Below are 16708 nucleotides of genomic sequence, written 5' to 3' on the forward strand. Positions count from 1 at the left end.
ACTATGGTGAGCATTTCATAATCTATAAAAATGTCAAATCACTATGTTGTACACCTGAAACTAATATAGCATTGTATGTCAACTGTAATTAAAAAATAAATACTTTCTAGATAATAAAAAAGAAAAAAAAGGAAAATGAAAAGACAACCATAGAATGGGAAAAAACATCTGCAAATCATTCTCTGATAAGGAGTCCATATTTAGAATACATAAAGAACTTCAGAAGCTTAACAACAACAACAAAAAACTGCAAATAACTCAAGGCAACATGAACAAACAAGTAAATATTTCTCCAAAGAAGATATACAAATGATCAACAAGGCCATGAAAAGATGCTCGACATCATTAATCATTATGAAAATGTAAATCAAAACCACATTGAGATACCACTTCATACCTTCAAGGATGGCTGTAATAAACATTTTTAAAAGAAACAAAACCCACACACAGACAATAAGTATTGGTGAGGATGTGGAGAGACTGAAACCCTGCAGCACTGCTGATGGAAATGGAAGGTGGTCCAGGCCCTCCTCCACCTTCCACCACCTGCTGCCCGAGCCAGCCCACCTCTCCCTAACTCCCTGACCCCAAGACCTCCCGAATTAGGGACCTGATACCAATGGGTCCTTCAGGAACCTGCTTCAGCCTTCTGGGGCGATGGTTCTCATCAGGAGGTACAGAGCAGAATGAAAGCAAAGAAACTACTGTGGGGGCGTTATTCTAAATTCGGCAGGTGAATTTTAAATTTTAAATTTGCATTCCAGCTCCCCACCCTCTTCTTTCCGCACGCTTTTTCCTCGCTCAGATTCTATAGACAGTCTACACTGCCCTCTCGTGGCATAATCTTGCTATTGCAAGTACCCTTGGCCACTATCTTGTACTTTTTCCTCTGAACTCATCCTGTGGTCCACCCTGGAAAAACAGAGCTCTCTTAACGCTCTAACCAAATAGCTCAATATCAAGGTTAGAAGTGCCATTACGTCCTTCTAGATAAGAGTTGAATAACGTAAGTAAGTGGTGCATGAGACGGTTTTCCTGACCTAGACAGGGAAGTCTTTGTTCAAATTGTGAGAGAAGCCCTGTGTCTTTGACTCTTTCCCACACCCTTTCTGAGCTGTCCATTTTCCTAGGTTCTTGAAATCTTCATTGGGTTTAGGGCTCCCCAAGGACAAGATATCCCTGGCCTCTGCATATCCCCCTTAGGCTGAAATGTTCTGAAGTTGAGCCCCCTTCCAAGGGACTCGTGCAGTGGGTGAGAGGGTATCTGAAGTCTCAGAGCAGTGAGACTTCTGGAAGCTGCTCTGGACAGCCTCCATCATAGCACAGAGCCTGTTGGCTTCCACTGGCTTGCCCTACAGATTCTCCACTCTGAGTGCTTCCCGAAAGTAGAATCTCACCAGTCACATGAACAGAGAAGAAAGGGCTGAGTATATCAAGGTAAATATAATTGTATGAGGTAGACGCCATCAGCAGGCCTTCATCCCTGTAGCGTCCCAAGTATTTTCTAACAAGGGTTAATGCACAACTTCTGACCATTGCTCGTGGAGAAGGGGCTCCACACCACAGGTGACATAACAAGGGCTCTCTTTGCCAGCAGGAGCTCTCTCTGTGAAATGTGCAGTAGAAAGAAGAACCAAACACTTCGTTCACTATGTTCGTGAGGGGCCCCCTACAGAGAAGAGGGTGGGTCTTCTCAGACTGATAACCGTAACCAAAATGGCGTCATAGCCCCAGACCCAGAAAAGCTGCCAGGGACAAGCAAGTGTCTGGAGCAGGTGTAACAATGTCTGGAGCTGACCTGTTTCTCCTGTCCTATGAAGGGAAAGCAGCCTCTATAAACCAAAGAACTTCATGTCCCAAATCCTGAAAGTTAAAATCCTGAGTAACTAAGAAATGTTTAATCTGGTTCTCCCAAGCATACATATTAAAAACATTTCTAAAAATTTTAAGTGTTTTACTGCACAAATACAGTCACTTCTTTCAAATGTTTGTTATCGGTACTCTTTCCATATGGCCTTCTGAGTGTTAACTTGAACCACAGTGTTCCATCGACCTGTCCCCTGCTAAGTGCCCCTGGGTCTTACCTTCCTCACCTGTGTGGCACGAAGCTTTCCCCAGACAGTTAACTTCGGAGCAATCCATGGGGCTGGGGAGGGGGGGGACGAATAGGTTGCATTCATGTTAGTATTTTTTAAAAAATAAAAATAAAAAACAACTTCATACAAATATAAAATGAACACGTACCAGTGGTCTTATTCAATTCATTAATTAATGAGGGACCCAGAAGATATTAAAACTGGTTCAAAGGAGACTGGGAAGAAGTGAGATTCATGTCCGTCAAGTCAAAGGAATGCTGAAATGAATTTGTTAATATGTACAAAACTGGTTACTATGCTACTGGGCAAGACATTATCTGAGATCATCCTTTCTACCAGACACGGAGCAATTGTACCTCTCCCAGACAAAACTCATTTTGCATTTTTCTGGCCAAGACTCATTTACAAAACTTTCTGATAAGAATCATGTATGTTATTATCAGTCCTCTGCCACTTAACCTCTTTCTCTTGCAGTTATAAAATACCTGGGGCAATAAAAGTTCAACGAAAGTTGCATTGGCAGCACTGCACTAAAAGAATAAACAGCTATCTCTTCATTTTTCTTGACAATGTGTGAAATAGGATGTGTACATTTGACGTGGTAAGGAACTGGGGCATGACGGTCCAGGCCTCTGGCCATGAGCATTTCCTTCCTCTATGTTAATATAAATGCCAAATTCGTTTGTAAATCCTGAGCCCGTGGTAGTTTCCCCCTAGATATTGTCTTTGTGTCAAGTAAGTTTATGCCAGTTGTGGGGCCCCTAAGGTCCCACTGAGCCAGGCTGGCATCCCTGAGGGCTCAGTGTGGGATAGCACAGAAGAGCATCTGCAGCTGGCCTTTCTAGAGATGCATGAGGGGAGGCCTGGAGCAAACTTGTCTATCAAGGACCAGAGAGTAAATACTTTAAGCTTGACAAACTCAGAAGCTCTCTGCAGCAAATACACAGTCACTGTAGCACAAAAGCAGTTGTAGACAACACATAGCAAATCGCATGGCTGTGTTTGGGCGCCTGGGTGGCTCCGTCGTTGGTGCGTCCAACTCTAGATATTGGCTCAGGATATGATCTCAAAGTCCGGGGAGTGAGTCTTGCACTCGGCTCTGTGCTCGGTGGGGAATCTGCTTGAGGATTCTCTCTCTCCCTCTCTCTCTGCTCCTCCCTCCACTAGCTCTCTCTCTCTCTTTCTCTGTCTCTTTAAAATAAAAATAAATAGGGGTGCCTGGGTGACTCCGTCGGCTAAGTATCTGCCTTTGGCTCAGGTCATGTTCCCAGGGTGCTGGGATCAAGCCCTGTATTGGGTTCCCAGCTCAGAAGGGAGCCTGCTTCTCTCTCTTCCCACTGCTCATGCTCTCTATCTCTCTCTCAAATAAATAAATAAACTCTTTCAAAAAATAATGATAAATAAATACATACCTACATATTGGTTGTGTTCACAAGTAAGCCATCCCCAGACAGATCCGATCCCTGTCTTTGCCAAGCTCTGATATGGCACAGGAGGCCCAGCTTAAACATGGAACTTTAATAAGATGCAAAGACAAAGTGAGCAGGCCAAACAAACATAGTTCAATGAGAAAATGACATTTAAGGTGAAACACAAATGTTTATTGAGTTGCTGAATTTGAAGTCCTGGTGATATATCCAAGCAGAGATGGCATATCTCCCCAGCAGGGTGGGTAGATATATTGAATTGAGAACTCAGAAAGCAGGTCTCAGCTGCAGACATTTGGAAGTCATTGAAACCATAGGGGTGGTTGATGTTGCTGAGGAGAGCAAGAGGACAAGATGGGCTGTATGAGTGTCTACACCAGTGTTTTCAAACTCAAGCAAGCCTCACAGTTACCTAGAGGGATTCTTAAAAGACAGATTGCTGGGTCCCACCCACAGAGGTTCTGGCTCAGCCAGTCAGGGGTGGGGCCAAAAATTTGCATCTCTACCAAGTTCTCAGAGAAGGTAGCTGGAATATAATTTGATTTTAGAAAAAGAGTGTTCAATTATAAACTGAACATAAACAGGAGAGATAGTTCCTTATATCTTTCAGAGAAATTAAAACATCTGAGAAAAGTCCAAGATCTGACACTTTGGCTGTTGAGTCAGGAAATAAACCTCGACTAAAAAAAATCACCACAACAATCATCACCACCATCACCATCACCACCAACACCAACACCATCACTACCATCACCACTAACACCAACAACACCAACATCATTATCACCACCTTCACCTCCAATACTACCACCACCATCACTAGCAACAACACCATCACTACCACCACCACTAACACCACCAAAAACACCACTAACACCAACACTGACACCACCACCATCATTATCACCACCAATGGCTCTGACACGACAGCCAACAACAACCACAACAGTACTACCACCACCATCACCACCAACACCAACAACCACAATAACAGCATTGCTACAGCCACAGCCACCACCACCATCAACAACACAAACAATAACAACACCATCACCAACACTATCACCACCACCATCATTGTCATTGTGGTGAATCCTAAGTGCATTTCTCTAACATTAGTCATCTTGGGCCACCTATTGCAGGACAATAAATACCTTTTATATTGCTGGGTATCTCTTTGGCCTCCATGTAAATAATATTCTTAAAGATATATTTATTTATTTTAGAGAGAGAGAGAGAGAGATCAAGTGGGGTGAGGGGCAGAGGAAGAGGGAGAGAGAGTCTTAAGCAGACTCTACACTGAGCATAGAGCCCAACGTGGGGGCTCAATCTCACAACCCTGAGATCATGACCTGAGTTGAAACCAAGAGTCGGACACTTAACTGACTGAGCCATCCAGGGGTTCCTCCATGTAAAAAATTTTTAAAGAAGCAATCTCAGGAGACTCTGATCAATGAGATAGAAGTTGTTACAGCATAAGAGGTCTAAAGGTAGACAACCTCCATCTCTTGAGCAGGACTTAGTCTTTGAGTTACTTCATCACTACTGAGGTGAGTGTGGCTCTTGTTATTGGTGCTCCAGCCCAGAGAATAATTTGGCTCCAACAGGCCCTGAGGAGAAGATCTCAGAATTTAGTGGGAAGGTTACCAGCAAGGACTTCAGCATCAATCAGGCCTGGATTTGATTTCCAGATCTGTCATTTACTTTCAGAGACCTAGGGCACATTCCTTTCTGTGTTTGTTTCCTTAAATTAAAATAAGAATAATTCTAGGGTTTTTCTGAGAATTAAATTTAAAAATATACCCCAAAAAAGGCAGACTCAATAAATAAGTATTTTTTGTCACTATTTTTTGTCACTATTTTTATTTCCATTGTTGTTTGGAGAAGAAATGAAAAGTTGAAGAATGTTTAATTAGCTCATAAAATTGTCAAAGTGTTTTAATAGCTTGCTATAAAGTGATAAAACAGAAATTCTGCTAACCTTAGGCAAGAGGCTTAAGAGAGTCACACAGGAAATTGAATGGCCTTCATATTGTTATATAATGAAACTCATCACAAAGAAAGTAACACACTTATAAATCCTTTCCCACCTCAGCCCAGGCGAACAATTAACAAAACAGGAAAATGCAAAGGCAGCTAGCAAAGAATGCTAAAGAGAGGCAGAGAACCATGCACAAGAGGAAAAAAACAATCATTCCCAAATTTATAAATAATGGGCAACAGGTCATTTTTCAGAGAGCACTGGTGTGAAACGCTCTTCATCACAGTTGGAAAACAGTTTGATTTCATTAGGAGCTGCTGCAGTTCCAGAAGCTGAAGTACCAGGAAGTAGCTGCACAGGGCAGAACAGGGCAGGATAGTATCTGCATTTAACACACAAACAGAATTAGCTAAACCAGGACACGACCAAAGAGAAATCCTGGTGAGACCAGAAAGGTGACATTTCAGACCCCTGCTCAAGTGAATTTTCATTTAAGAAGAGGAATCAAAAGTTCATCTTTGGGCTTTTCCATATCCATAATTCCTTGGTTGTCTTTCTGAAGTCTTGAGTTGGAGAACCATTTGGGTAATACCGAAGACAGTCTTATTAACCATCCACACCAGCAGGCACTGCAGTCAAAGCTGCAGAACCATTCCAATAAGATTCCCCAGGGACAGCTGTTACAATTGTCTCTCTTCCCATTTAGACTCTTTCTTGTTACAAAAGACTTTTTCTTTTTTTTTTTTTTTGCATTGAAAAAGAAAATAACTTCACAAAAGTCATTTTTGTCTCCTGAGACATGTAAGATTGTTGGGAAGGAGTGAGGAGGTGGAAATCAAATTTAACCCCACTCATCAAAAAAAGAAGAGTTGTAGGGTTTTCCCTGCTGCAACACTATGCTCCAAGATACTAGAAGATGCTCCAAGATGCCAAATAGAGAGATGTCCTTTGGGGCAAGGAGACACATTAATGAGCTTGGGGCTATGTGTCCAAGCTTAAGTTGAGTAGACCCAAAAAGAGATGGGTTGGAGGGAAGCACTTAGTTTCTAAAGAAGCAGCTCCTAGGAAAGGAAAGCAATGTGGCACTAAGCCTGCAATCTGGAGCCCTGGGCAGAGAGACAAATAGGAAGATGCCCCCAGACTCGGGACCTGACAGAGGCCCCTCCACTGCCTCAAACACCCAGTGAAAGTTTGGTATGAGTAGCGTCATGGAAGGCTTTCAGCAAGGCAATGTGGGAGACCTACAGAATGTCTGGGGGAAGAAAAAGAGCAGAGGGAAAGGATTGAAAGGCAACAGGAAAAACATGAATCTTCCGGGAATATCTTTAATGGAATAATGGCTCAAGCTAATGATAATTCACTTATTCTTTCATTCAACCAATATTGATTGAGCACTGCTCTTGTGCCAAATATGGTGCAGCTGGCTTGTACCAGTTCATGAAAGCCAACTGTGCTCCTTCCTTTCCAACTCCTTATTCACTGATGCCATATTGGTAGCTTGAAAGTGCCCATGGTAGGAATGTTTACACACAGGAATCAGAAAATGTTACAAATCAGGGTCTTGTTGTTTTGAAGGGTTTGGATTTTTTTTTTTTTTTTTCTCCAGAGAGTTGGTCTACCTGTATACCACTGGCCAGCCACTATTTTTTGGAATACAGCAGCAAACTAATAGTCAAGGTCATAACCCTTGCGGAGTATATATTTCGAGGAGGAGGAGATCAAAGAATTAATTGATTGATTGATTGATTGATTAGTTGATTAACAAGCTATTTTCAGACTGTGAATAAGGCTACAAGGAAAATCAGAGAGCTCTGACAGGCTCTGGGGGTCGGGAAGGCTTCTTTAAGGAGGTAACATTTGAGGTGTGACATAAATTTGCATGTATAAAGTCATCCCAATAGGTGGAGTCACCTCTAAGGGAAGGAACTCTGGTACATACCTTTTGCTTCTTTTTGAGGTGTTGTTATCATGTTTACAATGGGACTTTCATACGTAATATTCTATTAGATTGCCTATAAAGTTACCACCAATAATTCATGGGTGTCCTTAGCTAAAGCACACCTCCTACTTGCACAGTGAACCCCATTCCTTCTTAAATACTCAACCCAACAATTCTACCCTCTGCCTACCACATCCTTGGGTCTCCCACTATGATGGGTCCCTCTCAGCAGCATAAAAATATGACTGTTTCTCCTATTCTAAAAATGCCCTTTTCTGTCCCATTACCACCACCACCCCCAGCTACTGCCCTATTTTTGGTCTTGCCTTTACAGCAAAATTCTCCAAAGAGAGGTGGCTCTTCACACTCTCCACTTGCTTTCCTCCCTTCCCTCTTGAGCCAGCACAGAAAGGGTCTCACCCCGCCAGTCACCAGTGACCAGAAAGGTCACTTGACCTTGCTCTGGTCAAGGTCAGGAGCAAACTTTATGTTGTTGAATTCTTAATCTAATGAGAGAATCTTATTGAAATGGTTCTGCAGTTTTCCCCAGTCTCCTGCTGGTTTCTCCCCATAAATGAGGACATGCCCCAGGGTCCAGTTCTTGGACTTCTTGCCTTTCCTGACTATGCTCATTTCTCCAAGATCTCACCCAGTCTCAGAGCTTCTGTCCAATACCTATGTTGGACAGGTAATATCTAAGAGTTGAGGATTCTCAAAACCTATCCCCCAGCCAGCTCTCCCACCTGAGCTTATTTGAATCAGTATTGTCTACTTAACATCTCTGCCTGGAACTAGAATGATTCTTGAAGGTGTGACTTTTTGTCACGGTTTGTTGAAAAGGTTTCTTACCTTGCTCAGACTAAAAGCTGAAGTTATCGCACTGTTCTAAAGGGCCCCCTCCCCAGATTTCTGTGACATGCTCTGGATTCATTCTAAAATCCGCTTATAATGCACAAGACCCATGTCCCTGTGTTAGTTCAGGGTCCCCCAGAGGCAGGTGAAAGAAACCACCTGTGTCGCCCCAAATATGCCTCTTTGACATAATATTTAAGCCAAAAGCAACTAAGAAGTTGCAAACGGGAAAAGCTTTCTGTCCCCTCCCCCTTTAGGCCTAAACAACCAGATGGGAATTCTCCTTGTACTGGATATGGACTTATCAGCACCAGAGGAATCTGCAAACAAACTTTACCCTATCAGTGGCTTCCCATGTATTTCCCTTATGACAGCAAGCCCCCTTGGAGGCCTAAAACTGCTTTCCTCCATCCAGTCATTTCTCTGCAGATTTTTATTCTTTGTTGAAGATGCTAATAAAACAGGGTTCTAAGCCACAGCTTTGGGCTACCTTTTATAGAGGTTTTTCTCACATAGTGTGTGCTGCAGGGGTCCATAAATTATTTTCTTTTTGTTAATCTCTTTGTTAAAGAGCCCCAGCCAAAAACCTAAGCTACACAGAGGTGGGGTTTTGACTCTGCTACCAACTGGGGCAAGGACCTGGGGACAGGTGATTTGCTTGTGAGATGGACCCAGACACAAATGTAACAAAGAGGGTGAGATGGGGGAGGGAGAAACGCCAGCAAATGACCCAGTCCCCAGGGAAAGGACATCTGGGGCTCCATCTGGTGGGGAACTCTGAGAAACTGTCCCCTGCCATTCAGCTCTGGCCCCCAAGGGGCAAAGAGGCAGCATCCCTGTGCTTGCTCCCATCCCCACTGGTTGGGGCATTCCTGGTGACAATGACTGCTGGGAATTCCCAAGTTCTCTGCCTGTAGCCCAGCCAGCTCCCAGTGTGCAGAGGAATCTGACAGGCAGAGAAGTCAGAGACCCAGCACGTGGGGAAGAAGCTGTGAGATGCTGGAAACTTCCACAGCTTTTGTTGGGGAGGACAAAAGTGCATTGCTGGTCTGCTGTGAGCCCCCCCAACCCCACCCCTCAACACACACACCTAGGGCCGGCTGGAGGCTATGGATTTTGCCAGAACATCCAAAAACTTGATTTAAATAATATTCACGGCAATTTCCTTTAGAATTAGAATATTCCTCTTGCTTCATGGTTTTCTGTTTTTATGCTTCTCTCTCCTACATCCTTTACTCTGGGTCCACCACTTTCTTCCCTTCATTCGTTTTCTCAGTTGTCTTTCTATTTCTTTATCCCACATGACCCTTCCCTCCCCTAAATGGAAGACTCCTGAAAGTATGATGGACCTCTTCTTCTGCCTTCTTCGAGTGCTCTTTCAAGCCAGACCTCTACACAGCAACTCCCAGAAGGTCTCTCCTGCAGCCTTCCCAAAGTCCACATCATTTCCTGCTCTTTGTCTCACTCATTGTTTCTGTTTGAATTCCTGTTATAATGTCTTGATGGTAGGTTGAGATGGTCCCCAACCCCTTCCCAGGGGCATCTCAGAGTCCTCATGCAACTGGTGTGAGTTTGCTCAGCTCTGCCCCCAGAATGGGCACTCCCTACTCTAGTCTCTGCTCCATCCCCACTGCCCAGAATATACATTGTGTCTGCATCCTGGTGATCCCACAATCCTTGATTCCTCCAAGTGGGAAAAATTGTCCACTGAAGAGCAATTTTCTTTCTCCCAAGAGATGAGCTCTGAACATACTTTTGAATGAGGCCAGTCCTTTCGTCTGGGAAAAACATCTATGGTCTTTTGTGGTAAGAAGAATTTTGGCTTCTCTTTCTGGTGTCACACCTATGGTTGTGTTACCTTGCAGAACAAAAGGGACTTTATAGGTGTAATTAAGGCTATTAATCAGCAGCTCTTAAAATAGGGAGATCCTGCATTATCCGGGAGAACCCAACCAACGTAATCCCATAGCCCTTGAAATTAGAAGAGGAAGGCAGAGAGAAGCTGAGCATGAGAAAGACACGCTACACCATTGTTAGCTTTGAAAGATGGCGGTCTGGGCCACAAGTCTGGAAATGCAGGTGTCCTCTGGAAGCTGAGAAGCACCTCTAGCTGACAGCCAGTGGGAACGTGGGACCCTCAGTCCTGCAACCACAAGGAATTGCATTCTGCCCACAAACTGAATGAGCCTGGGAGCAGATTCTTTATAGAGCCTCCCAATGAGAATTGATCCAGCCAACACCTTAATTTTTGGCTTCGTGAGAGCCTAAACTGAAGACCCAGTTGAGCCCAGCTGGGACTTCTGACCAAAAGGACTAGGTGATAATAAGGGTGTGTTGTTTAAAGCTGCTAAATGTATGACAATTTCATAAATAAATAAATAAATAAATAAATAATAAATAAAAATCTGTGGTAATTTGTTACAGCAGCATTGGGAGACTAACGCAGTGCCTCCAACTAGACAGTTACAAAGAGGAGATATTTGTGAAACTGTAGCTCTATGGATCTGTGATCATGAAAAATATCACTCAAAGTGTGGCAGGAGTCTTGCTTCTGTGACATGGTCCTTCTAGAGAGACCTTTCTTTGCTGACCACAGACTGGATCAACCCTGGGCCAAAGAACTATTTGGTCAACAAGAAAATTCTCTCCTACCCAGTTACTCTTGAAAGCTTAACAAAGATAACTTTCCACTTCACCCCTTCCCTTAGTGAAGGGGGGGAACTCTTCCTTAGAATATGATACTGGGGCCATGGATGGGGAAGAACATAATTTAAACTTTCCATCAGTTCTTGGTGCTGCTAAGGCCAGAGGCCTGATGTATTATCAGGGTTCTCCAGAGAAACAGAGCCAATGGGATCAAGAGAGAGAGAGAGACAGAGAGAGAGTTTAAGGAATTCCTATGCAATTATGGAGGCTGTCAAATCCAAAATCTGCAAGGTGTATTGGCAGTTTGAAGACTCAGAGAAGAGTGATGTTGCCATTTAAATTCAAAGGTTGTCTGTGGAAGAATTCTTTCTTTCTTGGGGTTAAGTCAATCTTAAATTCTATTAAGGACTTCAACTGATTAGATGAGGCCCACCCACATTGCAAAAGGCAATCCCCTTTCCTCAGTTTGCCAGCGTAAATATTAATCTCATCCAAAAATATCTTCATGGAAACATCCAGAATAATGTTTAACCAAACACATAGGCACATGGCCCAGCCAAGCTGACACATAAAATTAATCATCACAACTGTATAGACTAGTTGACCAGTTGGTTTGTTTAGGAGTGTGCATATTTTCTATAACAAATAAGCAGGTTTAAAACATGAATTACAATACTGCATGTAATTATAGGCATAAGCAAAGAGAGAAGTTAAAAGTATTATAAGCTCATGGAATGCTAACTAAACACTAGAATCAGAATAGTTATTACTAGTAGAAGAGAGGAAGGTAATCCAGGATCTTCAACTTACTAACAACATTTAATTTTTTAAACTGAGTGTTCATTGTATTTTTCTTTGTACATTTTCATACAGTTGAGTTATTACATAATTATGTTTTAAAGATAAATAGATAAATTATTTGGGAGATCAGACTTATTATATCTAAACATACTTTATAAAGCATCAGTAATTAAAACAGTTTGGTGTCAGTGCAAAAATGGACTGATCCCTGAAACAGAACAGATCCAGAAATAGCCCCCAAATGCCTAAGGAATAGAGACTATGGTGAAGGTGCATTTCAGATTAGTGGAATGAAATGAAGGATTTGATGAATGGTCTCAGGGTGAGTAGCTACATTTTGCCCTTACTCCTAAAATAAATTTAAGACAGTTTTTTTTTAAACGAAAAAAATTAAACCATAGAAGAAGGAAACATGGATAAAATTAGTTATGTCCTTGGCACGAAAAGGGGCTTTGTATAGCATGCCTGATTGGCTCAGTTAGAAGAGCATGTGACCCTTGATCTCACAGTTATAGGTTCAAGCCCCAAGTTGGGTAGAGAGATCACTTAAAAATAAAATCTTAAAAAAAAAAAAAAAGAGAGAGAGAGAGAGAGAGAAAGGCCTTTGTAGTATAGCATATCCAGAAACCATAAATGGGAAGATTTTTTTAAATTTTATATTTTTTCTAAATAAAAAAATTATATAAATAATATAGAATAAAAATAAATAAATAAAAATGTATTATAAAATTATATAAATAAATTATAAATAAAAAATTTTACAAGTAAAAAATGTAAATTTCTGCAAGGGAATAGACAAACCAGGAGAAAGTATTTATAGATGTATAGCTACTTTCCTTAAATCCACTGAGGTTACATTAGTCAACAACATAAAAAATAACCCAGTAGAGAAAAAAAAAAGGGTAGAGGAAATTAACAGTTGATGGGAAAAAAAAGCATTAAAAATGTACCACTTTATTAATAACTAAAGAAATACAAAGGAAAAAAACTAGATATCATTTTTATTAAATCAGATTTGCAAAATTTAAATATTTGTGGGTGAGGCTATGGGGAGGAAGAACAGTGGGAGAGGTAAATGAGACAAGCTCTTTGTAGAGCAATTTTGCAATAGCTGCTAAAAACGTCAGTGCATACCTTTTGATTCACCAGTTCCAATTCTTCGAGTGTCATCCGCAGATCTACTGAGAGGTGGTGTAGAAGTGTTCTGCATCACTGATTAGGACAGCAAAAACATGGAAAGAATGAAGTATCCATCAATAGGGTAATAGGTAATGTTATGCACCCGTCTAAAGAATGGGGTGGATCTCTGCGTCAATATGGAAATTGCCTTAGATATATTATTGGGAGGGAGACAAACCATAAGTGACTCTCAATCTCACAAAACAAACTGAGGGTTGATGGGGGGAGGGGTGTTGGGTGAGGGGGGGTTGGGTTATGGACACTGGGGAGGGTATGTGCTATGGTGAGTGCTGTTAAGTGTGTAAACCTGGCGATTCACAGACCTTACCCCTGGGGATAAAAATATATTATATGTTTATTTAAAAAATTAAATTAAAAAAAGATATATTATTAAGTAATGAGAGCAAAGTATATAGTGTTTTATTGCATAATCCAATTTGTGGCTTTTTAAGAATCACATTTACTGAAGTATACATAAGCACTTGTGAAAGAACATGTTTTTCTTGTACACCCTTTTACAATTCTTATTTTTAACCACATAAATATAATGCTTTTGTTTAGAAAAAAAACACCCTTGTTTTCAATGAGAAAAGATTACTGACATGGAGCAATATTACCATTAAGTGAAAAAAAATTGGGTTATAAAACAGCATGCATAATTATAATCACATTTTTTCCCTATACATCTGTAATTATTCACACATACACTTGTATGTGTAAAAAGCCATCTGGAAGAATTTGGCCAAAACGTTAATTGGGAAAATGCCCAGAGGCAATGATTTTCCATTTGCTTCTTTGAATTTTCTATTGTTCCAAAGTAGGATTTCTCAATCTTAGCCCTAGTGACACAAGTTACATTTGGGGCCAGATTATTCTTTATTGTGGGGCCATCCAATGTCTTTCCAGATGTTTTGCAAAATCATTGGCCTCTACTCACCAGATGTCAATAGAGTCCTCCAACTGTGACAAACAAGGTATCTCCAGACATTGCCAAATATCTTCTGGGGAACAAAATCATGACCCCTACCCCCAACCACTGGATTTATAGTAAACATGAATTATTTATGTAATAAAAATTTAAATATGTATAAATTGGATAAATATGTATGTATCATAGGTAGATAATAGATAAATAATGATAAAGATAGTGACAGATTAGACGTGTGGAGGTAGATAGATAGATAGATAGAAAGACAGATAGATATGAGAGAAAGGATGGGATTACAAAACACACAGGAAAACCATTGGGAGGCAGATCAGTTGGGAAACCCTTGAGATATGAGCAGCTGAAAAGACCACTCTACTGAGATTTTCTTCTGACACTTTTCTAGGCTCCTCTAAGATGGGGATAGCATGTGTAACTGTTCCCCAAACCCACCAGAAGGGTTTCACTGAATGAGCAGGTGCCCACAAGACTACCCTTTGGAGGCTCTGCTTATATTTGCCATGACGCTGCCTGGATAAAAATATTTTTGATATGCCTCTTTGGTGTATATTTTATCTTCAAAATAGATAACATACACTTTTTAATAATTTCAGAAAGGGTCAATATTTCTTTTTTTTTTAAAGCGAAGCTGCTTATAAAAACTAGACGAATTTAATTTGGGATGCAAGCGTGATGATTAAGTTACATAATCAAATTAACAATTCTGTGCAAAGATAAGCTTCAAGAATAGCTTTAAGTAGATGCTTGTAGGTGTCTCCCCCAAAAGATAGGTTGAGGTCCTAATCACTAGTATCTCAGAATGTGACCTTATTTGGAAATAGGGTCATTGCAGATTAGTTACAATGAGGTCAGACTCTAGCAGGCTGGGTGCTTAATCCAATATGACTGGCGTCTTTGTAAAGGACGGGAACATTTTGTGAACACAGGCACACATGGAGAGAAAACGATGAGAAGACACACGGGTTGCAGACAGCCATGTGCCCGGAGGCGGGGCTTCTCCAAGTCAAGGAACGCCAAGGATATCCAGCAAACACCAGAAGCTAGAAGACACAGGGAAGGATTCTCCCTTAAGTCTGTCAGAGAGAGCAGCGCCCTGCCAACAACTTGATTTTGGACGTCTAGTTTCCAGAATCATCAGACAATAAATTTCTGTTTTTTCAAGCCTCCTGGACTGGGGTACTCTGTTATGGCTGCCCCAGGAACTAATATAACCTTTCTAACAACTAATATAACTAATATAACCTTTCTAACAACATTCTTATTATCATTTCAGCAGCTAACCACATACTACTGGGGAAGAAGGGACCTACTCCAATGCCAGGTCAGACCCTGGTTGGCTTAGCCCATCAGCATCTTCCATTCCCTCACCTGTGAGTCACTGTTAAGTGGGGGAGGGGGGTATATCTTAAAATGGGCCAGTGTGACTTTCAGGATTCTCCCTTAAAATGGTGGGATCTCCAGGGAAGAATGTGAACCACCAGCTGGGAACCAAAAACCAGCCAGTGCAAGGAGCTTTCAAAGGACCTCTTGGAGAACTCAACAAGAACTCCAACATAGGGCTGGAACCATACCTGCAGAGTCTAAAAGCTGGAGGTTGTGACTAGAACACACCCCTTGAGTTGTAGGAGGCTGGAAGCTGAAGGAAGAGACATGGCTATCTGTAGTGGGAATGTCCTGATGGACAAGGATGGGATGTCCATCTCCCAACGGCCAGAGGTGGGCTTGCTGGAGGGAGCCCAAACAGGTCTTGTTGAGGGAGGCTCTACCCAAGAAACCCACATGGGAATACAGTAGGTGAAGAAATTAGAAAGCAGAAAAGGGAGTCTTTCACTGGTAATCAGTAATTACTTGGCCAGCAAGAGGAGACATCACCCACTTCAAGGGAACAACTGCAGGTACAAGATACCGAAAATGGCAGAATCCTTGCCAAGACCCCCAAAAATGCTCCCTGAGGAAATAATCTAGCACGTGGGGGTCCTCTGCACGCAAAGAACGCCAGCATGAAATTACAATGGAACAGGTCAAGCCAAGACTTTCCTGCGCCTTCCTCTCCTCCCCTGCACAGCAGCCCTGCAGAAACTGAAAAAAGCAGATGGTAAAAGAGGAAAATGAATGATTAGGAAAGAAAAGCCATCAGATCACTTCCCGATTGGTCCTCAGACTAAGTCAGGCCCCAGCTAATGTCAGGGAGAAGATTTAAGTGCGATACAATATCAAATATTAGAGCATATGAAACTTGTTTGATTATTAACAGGAGTCTTTCCTTGTGATTAAAGGGCTTGGAAAAAATATGGGCCCTCCTCGGATTTTAAGCAGTTGTAACAGACGCAGTCACACCCATACCCTGTGGGATTAACCCTAGACAGAGGATGCACACTGCCAATACTTACAACTCTGGCTGGGGGCTTCTATCTGGCCAGGGAGGGTGCCCAAACCTCAAGCAAGGCCAACCGAAAATGCTGCAAAGCTCAAGGGTCTGGAAGCCATCTTCAACCAATGAGGGGCAGGTGGCTGTGCGGTCTGGGCACAGCTTCCTGTCCCCCCAGGTCGGGTAGCTCTGCGCTATCACGCCTGAAAACTCCCTCTTCATTGGCTGGTTCACTTTCCTGTCTCACTTCCTCATTCTACCTACCCACGTGTCCAGGGATTGCCTCCATTAAAACCACTTGCTCTCAAACTCATGTCTCAGGGTCTGCTTCAAAGAACACCCAAACCAAGACACCAGGAAAAGATAATTTGAAAAATCAGGTTGGAGTTGCCATTAGGAGAAAAAAAAGATTGGTTCCTTGCTACTTGTTCATTCAACATATCAGTCATACTGGTAACTGGGGTTTGATTCAT

General features: G+C 41.9%; 1 protein-coding gene across 5 annotated transcripts in view; it reads right to left on the bottom strand.

Annotated features, from left to right (window-relative positions):
• The window catches only part of LOC125095180 (nuclear body protein SP140-like protein), a 33521-nt gene extending 17133 nt beyond the window's left edge, over positions 1-16388 (bottom strand). The window contains exons 1-2 of one of the 5 annotated variants that reach the window (XM_047721293.1): positions 16258-16388; positions 12877-12954 (exon numbers count right to left, since the gene is read on the bottom strand). The gene's annotated coding sequence lies outside the window, so the exon portion shown is untranslated. Of the gene's footprint in view, positions 1-610; positions 715-12876; positions 12955-16257 lie in introns of those variants that run through there. The other 4 variants (XM_047721289.1, XM_047721290.1, XM_047721291.1 and 1 more) reach the window with 4 other exon arrangements.
• Between the last annotated feature and the right edge of the window lie 320 nt (positions 16389-16708).

This window comes from Lutra lutra, chromosome 3, assembly GCF_902655055.1.
Source record: "Lutra lutra chromosome 3, mLutLut1.2, whole genome shotgun sequence".
NCBI classification, from domain to species: Eukaryota; Metazoa; Chordata; class Mammalia; order Carnivora; family Mustelidae; genus Lutra; species Lutra lutra.